Source organism: Panthera tigris, chromosome B1 (genome assembly GCF_018350195.1).
Source record: "Panthera tigris isolate Pti1 chromosome B1, P.tigris_Pti1_mat1.1, whole genome shotgun sequence".
Taxonomy (NCBI): domain Eukaryota; kingdom Metazoa; phylum Chordata; class Mammalia; order Carnivora; family Felidae; genus Panthera; species Panthera tigris.
Window position 1 is genome coordinate 174075356 of NC_056663.1, and position 13270 is coordinate 174088625.

At 42.5% G+C, this 13270-nt stretch overlaps 1 protein-coding gene across 3 annotated transcripts in view; it reads left to right on the top strand.

Annotated features, from left to right (window-relative positions):
• Positions 1-13270, top strand: part of ARAP2 (ArfGAP with RhoGAP domain, ankyrin repeat and PH domain 2) — a 213653-nt gene that overhangs the window by 14167 nt on the left and 186216 nt on the right. For 2 of the 3 annotated variants that reach the window (XM_042984793.1, XM_042984794.1), the window contains exon 1: positions 2438-2926. The gene's annotated coding sequence lies outside the window, so the exon portion shown is untranslated. Of the gene's footprint in view, positions 1-926; positions 977-2437; positions 2927-13270 lie in introns of those variants that run through there. The other variant, XM_042984792.1, reaches the window with a different exon arrangement.

Genomic DNA, 13270 nt, shown 5'->3' on the forward strand with positions numbered 1-13270 from the left:
AGTAAACAGTTAATAAAAGAGTACTTTTGACGTATTTCCTCAGATACCTTTTATTTCCCTCCATATATGAAGGTTCTTAAAACCAGAATACATCTTAAAACTAATGTATATATTCAATGGGGGAACATTGTTTTTCTTTCACTTCCCAGAGCTATTATTAAATCATTGGTGTTCCTTATAGCTTTTAACTTTATTTCCCCTCAGAGAAGGCTGTAAATCCAGAGCTTGTATTGTATTTGCTACTACTGTATTCTCAAGTTATCAAAAAGTAAGTGTTCAATAAATTTCTTAAACAATAAATTACTGAATAATAATCAAGGGACTATGATGTTGTTGCAAAGAGACACAAAGTCCCAATTAGGTTTATAAAATCTACCAAGAGAAGTAACTTGAGGCCAAAACAATGTTTGGCGTTCTGACACATGTCCCTACTAAGGTGGGAAACTTTGTTTATAAGCCACCTTGTTCAGAAAAGGACTCAAGGTGGCTTACACAGATAAAAATACATGACAAGTATGTGAGAATTCTTAGGTAAAAAGCAAAAAGTGAAAAAAACAAACAACAACAAAACACCTCAACAGATTAAGGACCTAAAATGAAGCCAGGAAAACCACATAGTATAATTCTACAGGAATCCCAAAGAAAGACCATGCTTGAGGTTTAGAAAATGGGAAAACTTTCCTGGTGGAAACAGGGCTTGCTATCAAGTATTTAGTTCAAAAGACATGGAGATTTGGTGTCTCTGGAGCCTGTTACAGAGTCTTCCCAGGCAGGAAGGTGCTTTTGGGTGGGAGGTATTTTGGTGAGGATGACGCCTGCCACCAGCCCCAGCTCCTGGGAAGCCACCTACATGCTGGCCCTCACCAATTATCTCGTTTGGATAATAAGCTCACCACTTTCCCTAATTGCTTTACTTCTATCAACAGGTACAGTGGAAAGAACAGAACATTTCATCTTTCAAGGGAGAACATTTCAGGTACAGTCTGCGAAGAGATGTTTATTAAAAAAAAAAAAAAAAAAAAAAAAAAAGATTTGGCCTTTGAACTCCCTGGCAAACAAGTGGATTTTACTGACTCTGCGGTATTAGGGGACGCACAGGCACACTGGGTGGTATTTTTTAAATTTCTTTTCAGAAGAGCCCCTTTTCTTTTGCTGACTCCATATTGTCAGTTCCGAGAAGAGAGTGCCAAGGTCCAAGTCGAAGGGGCAGTGTCTTTCCAGGATCTAACAAGCTCAGGTACCAGAAGGACTGGGGCATGATCATCCCTCCCTCCCAAGTGAAAAAAGACAAGAAAGGGGGAAATTAGAAAATCAGGGAATAGGCTGTATTCCTCAGGGTTAAGAGTTCAGGTCTAAATTGAAAATCACCTCCACCCCTCAAAGTTGTGTCGTCTTGGCCAAGGTGCTCTGCCTCTCCGACTCCTCAACTATTAAACGAAGACACCAATCCCTTCCTCACAGACACCATTTGAAGGAGAAGCCTATAGAATGGGCTCTGCCGAATCTGCAACGGAGCTCGGTAGACAGATTCCCGGGCCCACTCAATGCAACTTCGCCAAGCAGCAGCCTGGGAAAACCAGCGCCCTAGATGAGTCTTCAGTTTGGGAAACGCTGAGGTGACACGGAAAGTACTTAGAGTAAGACTAACAATCAGTGGTGGAGAGGTTCCGCCCATTTGACAGGAACCCCTCTATCAGCGCGCGGAGAAACCCACTGGCCAGCAGGGGCCGGGAAGGGTCACCCGCGTGTCTCCCCCCCCATCCCCCCCAGCCCCCGGGGAGGGTACTGCCCTCGCCGATCTTCGCTCCCGGACGCGCCCTCGCAGCTTTCCCAGCCCCGCCGGCCCGGGAGCCTCGCGGCCAAGGTGCGCCAGGTGGCGAGGGTGCCAGGCGCGGCCTGGCCTCGGCGGACTGAGTCAGCCGCCCAGCTATGCTGCGGAACCAGGGCTGCCGGCTCGACCGCCCCCGCCGCTGAGCGCCGGCTGCCCCCGCGCGAGGCGCCGGCTCCCCGCCCCCGCGGGCCGAGAGGAAGCGGCAGAGGCGCGGCGCGCGAGAGCACCTGGGCGGGCGCCGGGCGGCGGCCGCAGCGCTTCCGGAGCTGCGCGCGGGCTCGCGTTCCCCGCGCTCCCCGCCTCCAGGTGCGGCGGCCGCGGCGCGCCAGCCCGTGTGACAGCGCCGCCCGCGCGGCCGCCGCCCGGCAGCAGACGCGGTGCGGGCAGCCGGCGGGGACCGGGGAGGCGGAGGAGGCCCCGCTCCTGGGACCGACGGCTGAGGACCGAGCGAACCGGGCGGGCAGAGACGCCGGCGCCGAGGCTTCACCGTCCGCCTCGCTTTCCCAGCTGGGCTGCCCGCGCGCGAGGCGAGTACCGGGGGCCGCGGGTGGGCTGGGCGGGGCGGGGGGCAGGGGGGGACAGTCTCAGGCTGGGCTGCGGCTTTTCGGCACTTTCCGGGTAAATTCCCAGAGCGCAAAGTGTTCGGCTCTGGTTTCTGCCCCTTGGATTTCGCTCCCGCGTGTGGGCGTCTAAAAGGAAACCAGAAGCGGGTAAGTGATACAAAAACTCCTTGCTAACGTGATTTGGTCCGGGCGGGTGAGAATCTGCACCGACAACTAGACTTCTCCTTCGGCACCCCGCACCCCGAGATAAAAAGAAGCTGTCCCTTAGCGAGTTTCAGGCACCAAGTTATTTACTCGGTAGAGATAATGAGTTTGCGCGGATCTCTGCGCTTCCCCCGCACCCTGCTGGTCATACGCTTTGAGACGACAGGCTTGTTAATTAACTTTAATCACAGTCATTTGGCCTCCACCTGCCTGAACCCAACACCGTACTCCGGGACCTGTCGGCAGTCAGTTTACTAGATTGATCTTTCATTTTAGTTTGGAGACAAGTCTCTTGGGAGAATGGGTGAGCCATCTCATTTAGTAAAAAGTAAGTTCGCCCGGGCTTGTTTTCTTAAACACTTTCCTCACCTCCTTTTGGGGATCTGGAGCTCTTTTGATTTGAGGGAATGCTTTGTGAAATGACGTTGTGAACTTTATCCTTTGGTAATTAGAGGAAAAATAGAAGCAAGTTTGTGTAGAATCATGACATTTTTTGGCTTTTGCGGGTTTGTGTAGTGATAGGAACAATTTTTTTTTTTTTTTCAAGGTTGCCCTTGAAATAGGCCGCTCAGTGGAATATAGCCGTCTGGTTAAAAAAAAGAAAAAAAAAAAAAACGTATCGAGAAGGAAACTATTTTTAAAAGTACATTTAATCGGATGTCACTGTGATTACCAATAATAGTATTGTACTTACAAGCTCAGTATTGATTTCCCCCGCACTTAAGCACTCTACACCCACATGAGTTTGTGGAACTTTGCCCATAAGTAATTGGAAGATGAAGTTAGGGCTGTTTTAAAAAAAGGAAGGTAACTTTTTTAAGGGAAAAAGAATCCTGTAAACTTGTAGTTATGACTTTCATGCACTTACAAGAGAAATGTTGAGGGAAAATTCTCATGACATCACACTGTTTAACAATGTTTAAAAAAGAAAGAAAAGTAAAATGGGTCATGGAACTTAGCTGGAACCTAGAGTGGAAGTGTTTGTTTCCCTGGCCCCTTTTTAAACGCATTTTTTAACAGATACACATTCAAAGTGGGTCTTAACACCAAGAGTGTTTTATATAGATTTGGTTTGTTAGTACTCAAAGATTTATTTAAATTAAAATGCACCTAGGGGGTAAGTCAGTTGACTTGTTAAAACTTATTTACATGGGCGTGTATGTGTTTGTATTTTTTCTGTCTTCTGTAAACCTGTCAGATTTTATAGTGGTTGCCAACGAAAGGAAACCTGATAGTGTGTGTGTAAAATATGTATTTTGCTGTTGGTGTATTTAAAGATAAATTCTTAATCATCTGATACTACTACACGTTTCTAGCAGTTTAAGACCCAAATATTCAATTAATCCTTTTCAACTCAACTATAGATAGTTACTCTAAGTACAGGAATCAGATTACAATGAATTGCAATTTTCTTGGAAATGTTTACATTAATACTATGAAACTATGAAGTTTTAAAAACCCTAGGACTCAGGTTTATAGATTTCATGATATCCAAGACTTTTTTTTTTTTTTTTAAATACCCCACCTTCCTGTAACTTTGAGAAAGTTTGGTGAAAGATGTTATGAAATTGCCAAGTATTATGATGGTCGTTGCTTTCATAGCTTTCTTTTAATATGTTTTTTTTTCTCATTTATTTATAGACTCATTTATTGGATCCAGTGTTGGCACTTGCTAAGTTGAGGGCTTTTTGGAATTCTCTGTAAAATATTAATTATGTAGGGAACTTTTTATTAATGTTGGAAATATTTCTTAGCTTTGACCAAACGTGAATTGATGAGAGATGAGAGGCTATGAGATGTCCTTTTAATCCTTTCTGTGAAGTCTTGGATCCCTCTAGTTTGTTATTTTAGGGTTTTTTTTTTTTTTTTTTTGATTGGCCAGATTAAGCCAATGGTGATGGCTAAGCCATTTTACTCACTTACTTTGTTGAAGTCAATTGTATTCTATTTATAAGGTCATTCCTAGTATAAGAATAAGCATACATCTTTACCCATACTATGAGGAAACAAAGGAATCCTGATCTGGGTTGGAGTAGTCATTTTGAGCAGCTTCAGAGGTAAAAACTACCAGTGAAGAGGTGGGAAGAATTATTTTCCTATCTTATTCCATTTGTATGCAGAGTAGATGGGTAGGTGAAGGGATACTCAGGGAAGGACTAATAAGATGGTGAATATGCCCTCATGGTTCTTACAAAAATGGGACGCATAAAAGGGCTATACAGGTTATGTTATATAGCTTTAGGAAACGGAAACATCGTTAATCAATTTGAAGTGGGAGAGATGATCAGGGAAGAGCAGAAGAGAAGTGGGATCTGCATGCTGATTATAAAGTGTCTTGGGCTCCTGGGGGGTGGGGATGGTAACAGTCATTGCCCAGTCTCTTTCCCAGTATCTTGATAAAGTTCAGAATGCTTAGCCTGCTATTCAAGGTCATAGCCAACTCCAGCTTCCTTTTCTGGCATCACTTTTTATTACTTCTTGAACCTTAGGTCCAGCTGTTCTCATCTCCTTGCTGTTATAACCTGAAGACCTCTCCCTCCGTGCCCCCTTTATGGCATACCTTCTGCTTCAGATAGTGCTGTCTCCATCCCCATTTCTTCCTACTTGAGATTCCCCTCTTAGCCCCTTCACTGATCACTCCTTCCTCAGAGCTGTGAATGGCTGCATATTTTACTTGCCTTCCTGGAATTAATTTGAGATTTTTAGAGTTCCCTAGCACTCATGAAAGATGATGGTTCTACTTCTCTATGTAATTAATAGTAAAGCAATATTTAAAATGTAAACCATGTGAAAGTCAAAGTCACAAAATTAGATTTTTTTATTATTATTTATGCACTTTTTGGGGGGTACCTCAGCATTCCATTTTCGATACTTCTTCTTTACTGGCACTTACCAGAGTGGTAAAGTAATGATTGTATGTGTGCTATTTTATTTTGTTTAGTTCTGTCTAATCATAAGGCTTTTAAACTCTTTGAGAGAAGACATTGCATCTTCACTTTCTTTATGGCACTTAATGCTGCTCGCAAATGGGAGAATGGTTGCTGTAATCTTGAACTGCAAATATTTCCCACTATTATTACTCTTGGAGAGAGTAGTTAGTTTTCCTCAAGTATTTATTGAATGAATAAATGTAAATAGATGAGTCAGTAAGTTGGAAGACATTTGCTGAGATAGCCTCTTTTCTTAAGAAAAAGAGACTTTGACAGTAAGGGAACCAATAGGAGTGAGCTCCCAAATTCAGTTGGAAAAGAGGTCAGGGGACTATTTATAAATGCAGAGAGAAGAGACGTTCACAGTAGGCTATTTTGAAACATCTGGTTGTTAGTTTAACAATGCAACTCAAATTCAGAGCAATGGTGGGGTTTAAGTTTATACTAAAAATTTAGAATTAACATATGTATGATAAAGTACACATAGCATAAGCGTAAATTTTTAAAAATCTTTCTATTGATCTGTAACATCCTACTAGTTTTGACCTGACTAAATTAAAACAATGTTCAGGGCAGCATGAAATGGAACAGAATCCTGAAGAATATGTGCCCATGTTCTTATCAAGAGATCGAAGTGGTCTCATTCTTCTTTCAGCTAAATGTTGCTGGTTGTAGAGGGGTAGCAGGGAGCTGGCACTGGGCAGAAGCAGGTGCCCAGCTAGGGGCACACAGGTAGGGCTCCTCCGCCATGATGCAGGCTTTGGCTTACCGCTTTTCACTGTCCCCGCTTCTGCTCTTGTACGAACTCAGCACAATGAAACCTTTCTGGTTGTTGAAGAATTATGGCTCTCCTTTAAAGATCTGTGAATTAGAACTGACAACAAGTTTCAGACATTAGCCCGTTAAAATCTAGGTGGATAGCTTGAAAGAGAAAGACTGAAGCCAAGAACATTATCAAGTACATAACTATTGAGATTATTACCGAAAACATCTAAACCTAGGTATTATGGAACCTATTGGTAACTTCTTGTGATAAGGAAGTGAACTATCACTTCTAGCCTTCACTGAATGTGGAAATGGATCCTAAGTTCTAGATTTTGAAAGAGTTGTACTTTTGAGATTGCACAGTAAATAAAATAATCAAAATGCAACTTACACAATTCTTTCTCCTTGATCCGAGCTGCAGAATGCTTTTGCCCAAGCTCTGGCTATTTTCAGCTCAAACCTTAGTTACTTTCCATCCAGCAGACACTAATTAAATGTTTATTGCTTGCCAGGGACTGTTACAAGATCTTTATGCATAGTTACTCACTTCATCCTCCAAACAGCTCTGTGAAGTAGGCACTATTGTCCTGACAGTGGTGAGGCTCAGAAAAATAAAGGAACTTCCCTATGGTCTTGCAGCTAGTGCATGGCGGAGCTGGGATCACTGGTAATCCCTGTGCTGTGTCCTCTGGACACTGTACTCCCTGTACTACTGCCTGGTGGAAGAGGGGATGGAATAGGTAGGGAAAGCTCACGGATGTGGTGGTAGATAGTGTAAGACCTGAACTGGCCTCTAAAGGAAAGAAAAGAGCTCTAAATGTGTACAGGGAATTCAGTTTGAATAAAAGGAAGCTGGCCCAAACCTTCTAGTCTGTCTCCCTAGCTCCTTATTGTGGTAAAAACAAAATAAAACATGCAGCATAAAATTTGCCATCTTTACTATTTCACAGGGTATAGTTGGGTAGTAGGTAGATCTACGTTGTTGTGAAGTAGACTTCCAGAGCTTTTTCATCTTGTAGAACTGAAACTGCACACCCACGAGACACCCACCACCCCCCTCCCCCCCGCCAGCAGCCCTTTCTACGAATTGGAGTACTTTAGATACCCCATAGAGGTGGAATCATGCAGTATCTGTCTTTTTGTGACTGCCTTATTTCACTCAGCAAAAAGTCCTCAAGGTTTGTCCATATTACAGCACGTTGCAGAATTTCCTTCCTTTTGAAGGCTTCATGGTATTCAGTTGTATGTGTACTCTACATGTGGTTATCCATCAGGGAACATTTGGGTTGCTTCCACTCCTTATCTCCTTTGGCATCACATTTAAAATTAAACCTTTAAAACTAGTCTAATACCTTCTGGGACAGTACTTCAGTACTTTCTATTCTAGTCAAGCTGCATTTTTGTTTTTGTCCACCATTGACTGTTCTCGTGGGTGGTGACTACTTACTTTGGCTATATTTGATTATCTGATTTTGGCTTCCTACTGTTTTATTATATAGCGCCACAGTGGCTGTCTTTCTGCAATGATAGATGCAAAATAAGTTTTAATAAGCAATTTTATGTTACTTTTGCTTCACATAGTAATTTCAAAGATCTTTTCCCCTAATTTGTCACTTTGTCTTAAATCCCACACAAGTAGAAGTGAATGAATGTAGTTTTTCTTTTTTAGCTACTTTCATGGACACACATACCCACAATCAAACTGAAAAGGTATATAAGACTTGAGCTTGCAAGACATGGTGTTTTGAAACAGAATTTCCGTAGTGACCATAGGTGCTTATGCATAGGAGAGTCAAAGGAGGGGAAAAAATCTGAAGTGCTTGATATCACTCTTGTTAAATCCATTTTCTAGCTTTTAGGGGGCATCATGGTTAAGAGCACAGGTTATAGAGTCGGACCCTGAGAATTCTGGAATTTATTCACTCTTTACCCGTGCTGTGGCTTTGGGTGTGGGACTTTCCTCCCAAGGCAGTTGTGAGGGTTAGTTGTAGATCCTAAGTAGATGGTGTGTAAACATCCGCAAATATTGGCCATTATTACTAGCAGTATAAGCCTGAGGGAGAATGAAAGACAATGGCTGTGTTTGATGTGTGGGGAGTAGTAGCCTTCAAGGCAGAGAACTTGTCAGTGAAGGTCAGGGCCTGCGGGTGACCACAATCCAGAGAGATGGCCAGGTTGACGGAGCTAGGCTTCCTGTGTGGGATTTAATGGGGGTAGTGTTGCCACAAGCTAAGATATGTGAACGGGTGGTAGGGGAGTGGGGTGCTGAATGACCGATTTGATAGTATTTTGGCAGCTAAGCACTCAGGCTGGAAAAACAAGTTAGGATTCTTGACTCCTGACCCTTTGCAGTCTCTTCTGTACCATGGGATGGAGTAATGTGACAACAAGCATATTTTCTCTAAAGTACTTCCTCTTCTGCATGGTTGTGGGGACCAAAGTGGAATATGTCATCTTTATGAAACCTTGGAGTGAATATCTCAGTATTAAACAGGAGTTTGCTTGATATGCAAACACCATGATACATATTTCTTGTGATTGTAGTGTGTACTGAGGCACAGGTAGAATTCAGTTAAGACCTGTGTCCCACACTAACTTGTTCAGCATGATACCCATGTGGAACTCCCTTAAGGGATTAGCTGTTTCTCCGCAAAACGTTTATTCTCAACTTGAAGTCAGGGACAGTTCTCTCATCATCTGTAGTGCCAGGCATCCTATGGGGGTAACTGATTAGTGATAGAGATTTAGAAGAGCAAAAAGTGTACAGGAGGTTTCTACCTTGGGTATCATTTCAGGGTGTCATAAATCAACTTTACTATCAACTGGTGCCACTCGAACATCATGACAGGCAAAAGAATCTTTTTTCACACATTTCTGGGTTTCCCCCTGCGGGATAGTTTCACTCCATTGGGAACCACTGTTCTGGAATACAGTAAACCCTCATTGTTCTTCAAATCAGTAAGATTCGTATTGATAACCTTGAAAAGTTTCATTATTCGTGTGGCAACCTAGTTTCTCTTTATTTGGTAGATATTTTCAGTCTTGTGATTCTGTGATTATTAAGCCTGTTTTGACACAGTTGCACTTTCTAAACATTCTAATGTTACGTTTCTGATTTTAAAAAGGTGAACTTTAAAGTTATGACAACATTCATTTGTATGGTGCTTTTTTTCTCCCATAAGATATTAGAGTCAGGCAAGTACGAGCACTGAATACTTTAATGACTTCATGGATTCATGAAGTGACCCATGGTTTTCAATTTTTTTCTTTCTTTGCTCAGTTGGGGGGGGGTATGACAAAGCTCCCCTGGTGGTGGGTGATGGGGAAGAGCTTCACTGGGGGGTTTACCTTACTTGAGGCATTAGGAGAGGGAAAGCTATCCCACAGGTGGTTTAGAATGCTTCCAGCTAACTTTCTACCTGCTCCCCGCCCCCCCCCCCCCATTCCTATGGATTGGAGGATTCTGTATTTGAATCTTGTCTCTGTTTCTGACAAGTTTGGTGACCTATATAGACAAACGTTAAAACTGTATGTATTTTACACTTTTCATTTTATTTATTTTTTAATTTTATTTATTTGTTTTTGAGAGAGAGAGAAGGCGAAACAATGAGCAGAGGAGAGGCAGAGAGAGAGGGGGAATAGAGGATCCAAAGTAGGCTCTGTGCTGACATCAGAGAGTCCGATGTGGGGCTTGAACTCACGAACCATGAGATCATGACCTGAGCCAAAGTAGGAAGCTTAACTGCCTGAGCCACCCAGGCACCCCTATGCTTTTCGTATTAAATACTCTCAAAGCTGTGAAAAAGTCTTTTTATTGAATACATGCTATGTGCCTGATGGTGTTCAAAGGCTAGAGCAGTGAACAGTACACAAGATCTCTGCCTTCTCTGTCCACAGATACCAGGTAGTAACAAAGCCATCAAATAGAGTAAGAGTAGGGAGTAGCAGAGGGAGAGTAGGGAAGGCTTCTCTGAAGTGGCCACATTTGAGCAGAGACCAACCAAAGTGATGGAGGGAGCCATGAGTTGGGGAAGCAGATTTGAAAGAGATACAAGGGTGAGAAGTGAGCTCATGACGTGGGGATAAAACTGAGGCCAACTTGGTGGCAAATGAATGATGGAATGGACAGCCAGGGGATATGAAGTTGGAGAGTCTCACAGGGAGTGACGTGTTACGACTTTTGTTATAAAATGAATCTTTCTGACTGCTGTATGAGACTATACTGTGTGTGTACGGGAGGTGGGCGGGGGGCAGGCAGGACAGAATCAGGGCTATGAATCAGGAAGCGATTGTAGTGGTCTGAGATGAACAAGATAGTGGCCTGGACTAGGCTGTGAGCAGAGGTGGTGAGAAGTAGTTTATGCAGGACAGAGTTTTAAGGTTGAGCTCAATAAGATAATAGCATAATGCATTATTAAGTGATCTCCAAGCCAGGCATGGGATGGGTACTTGTAAATGTTATTTTCCTTTTACTTCTTGAAAATTGGTCAGGATAGGATGGGAAAATGTACAAGCACATGTGTAGTGCCAGCAATTTTGCATTCTCTAGACATGTAGTACATATACATCATGCACTGTGTTTCTAAATAAATAATTTGACTGGCATTTATTGGGCAACTTATATGGACTGGTCATCATTTTGGCAAAGTTATTAGTTTATTATGGGATAATAAAAAATAATTATAATGGCAAACACTTAACATTCCTTGTGTGCAGTTAGTATTCTAAGTGCTTCACAACAGCCCTGTGAAATAAGGTCTTGTTACTCCTGTTTTCCTGATGAGGGTGAACTAAGGCCCAGAAAGGTTAAATGCTTGTCCAAGCTTATAGAACTAGTAAGTGGAAGAATTGGGATTTGACCAAGGCTGTTCAGCTCCCAAATCTTCGTTTTGTACTGATAAACTATCCCACTTCTGTAGGTTACTATGGAATAAGTGGAATATGATTTAATGCTCTAAGAAGTAAATGCTGTAGGAATACAGAGAGTTTATTTCTTGTTCAGTAGAGACCTTGTGACAACATTTGAGTTAGACTTTAAATAATGGGAAAGGTTTTAGCTGTGGGGAGATAGTGATGACAGGCATGGAAATAAATATAGTGATGGAAGTATATGTCTACTAAGCACTTAACTTGTACTAAGCACTGTTTGACCACTTAATCTTGACCAGCACTGACGATAGCTTTGAGTGTTTCCATTTTCCGGGTAAAGAAACAAACACACAGACATGCGCCGTATTTACACTGCTAGGAAGTGGAGGAGGTTGGGTTTGAGTTTGACACCAGATGGATGGGCAAGGGGTTGGGAGGGGTAATCTGTCCTTAGGGGAGGAAAGTGATGAGCTTAGGCTCAGGTGTGATGGTATAAAGTGTATTTGGGGAATGTGAAGAATTTAAAACTGTAAAATTTTGTTGCACATCCCTCTCATCCCAAGTACAAATTTCTGAGCCTGTTATCAGCCATCATTGCTGCACAGAAGATCCACAGACCAGTTCCTTGGAGAGCCACTGACCCAGAACACAGCATGCCTGCCAGTGTGCCCAAGGGGAGGTCAAAGTGCGGAGGGCTTTGATCTCAGTTTAAGGGTGTGCACATCCATCTCTTTGCATCCGATGAGTGTATGGGCTAGAAGAAAGAAGGATCTGGAACACCCTTGAGTAGTCAGACAGTTAAAAAGCCTGGTGACTGAGGGATGGAGCTGTCAAAGTGTAGAAAGGATGGGAGGGCCTGTGGGAGGGAGCCTCTTTCACATCTTGAAAAGGAATTGAGTTCATGTTCAGCATGTTGAATGATGGCAGGGAGGTAGTTTTGAGTAGAACTTTTGGTGTATTCATCCTTGATTCAGCCGCCCAGGAAGTGTTTGTGTATACTCCAAGGAAAGGCAAGGGCTTTGTGTAGAAAACGTACATGCAAACATACCATGAAACTAACAAAATGGGCCTCTCAAGTACTTCTTCTATGCCTACTATCTTCTCCTATCACTTAAACAAGTTCCAAGCGCTTTGCAAAGTTCTAGGATCCTAGTTATAGATGTATATAAAGGAAGGAGGGATTCATTTAAGAGGTTAAGAGGTGGATAGGGAGCCTTCACAGAGAAGATAATACCTGCCTGCCTATTCAAATTCTTTTAAATCATGCATAGGATTGTGCAAAATGTTCAGATTTGCAAGCAGATGGTGCATATGCCAAAGGTATGGGGCTATTAAACAGTTTGTTGCCTTAAGAATGATAATTAACAATAATGAGCTAAAGTGAGCAAGGGATGCTGGTAGAATGTTTGGCATGGTTGAAATTGCTGGAGCTAGTACATAGGAACACCTACCTTACAGTAAATAATAGGAGGCATGGTATCTGGCACATAATTGGTGTTTACATCAATAGTAGCTGCTATTATTATTATTAGACTGAGACCAGACTGTGGTATGACACGGGAATAAGCTTAGACTTCATCCTGTTGAGGATGTGGAGGGACATGCTAAATTTGGAGTTTTCAGTAGATCACTGAAGACCGGGCTGAGGGATTTGTTTAGAGACTGTCATAATCCAGGCAAGAGATATGAGTGTGTGAACCATGGTAAGGGCAGTGAGGACAGAGGAGAGTATTAGTCAGTTTGGGCTGCTGCAACAAAATACCACAGACTGTTTGGCTTAACAGAAACAGACGTTTATATTTTCGCAGCTCAGGAGTCGGGGAAGTCCAAGATCAAGGTGTTACCCAGTTTGGCAATAATCATTTCCATTTGTGATGTGCAAAAAAAAAAAAAAAAAAAAAAAAAAAAAAAAGATGTATTTATTTACAAAATAATTGTGTAGAGCAAGAGTAGTGTATCTGAGAATTAGTTTTGTATAAAGTGTTGAAGTTTAGCTTTCTACGTTTTTTTTCCCCCCTGACATTTTGTCATTTTGAATGTGGCAGAGGGATACCTTATTGTCAAAGTCATTTCCTGCCTTGTGTCTCTTGTTTGTATTTTTCTTTCTC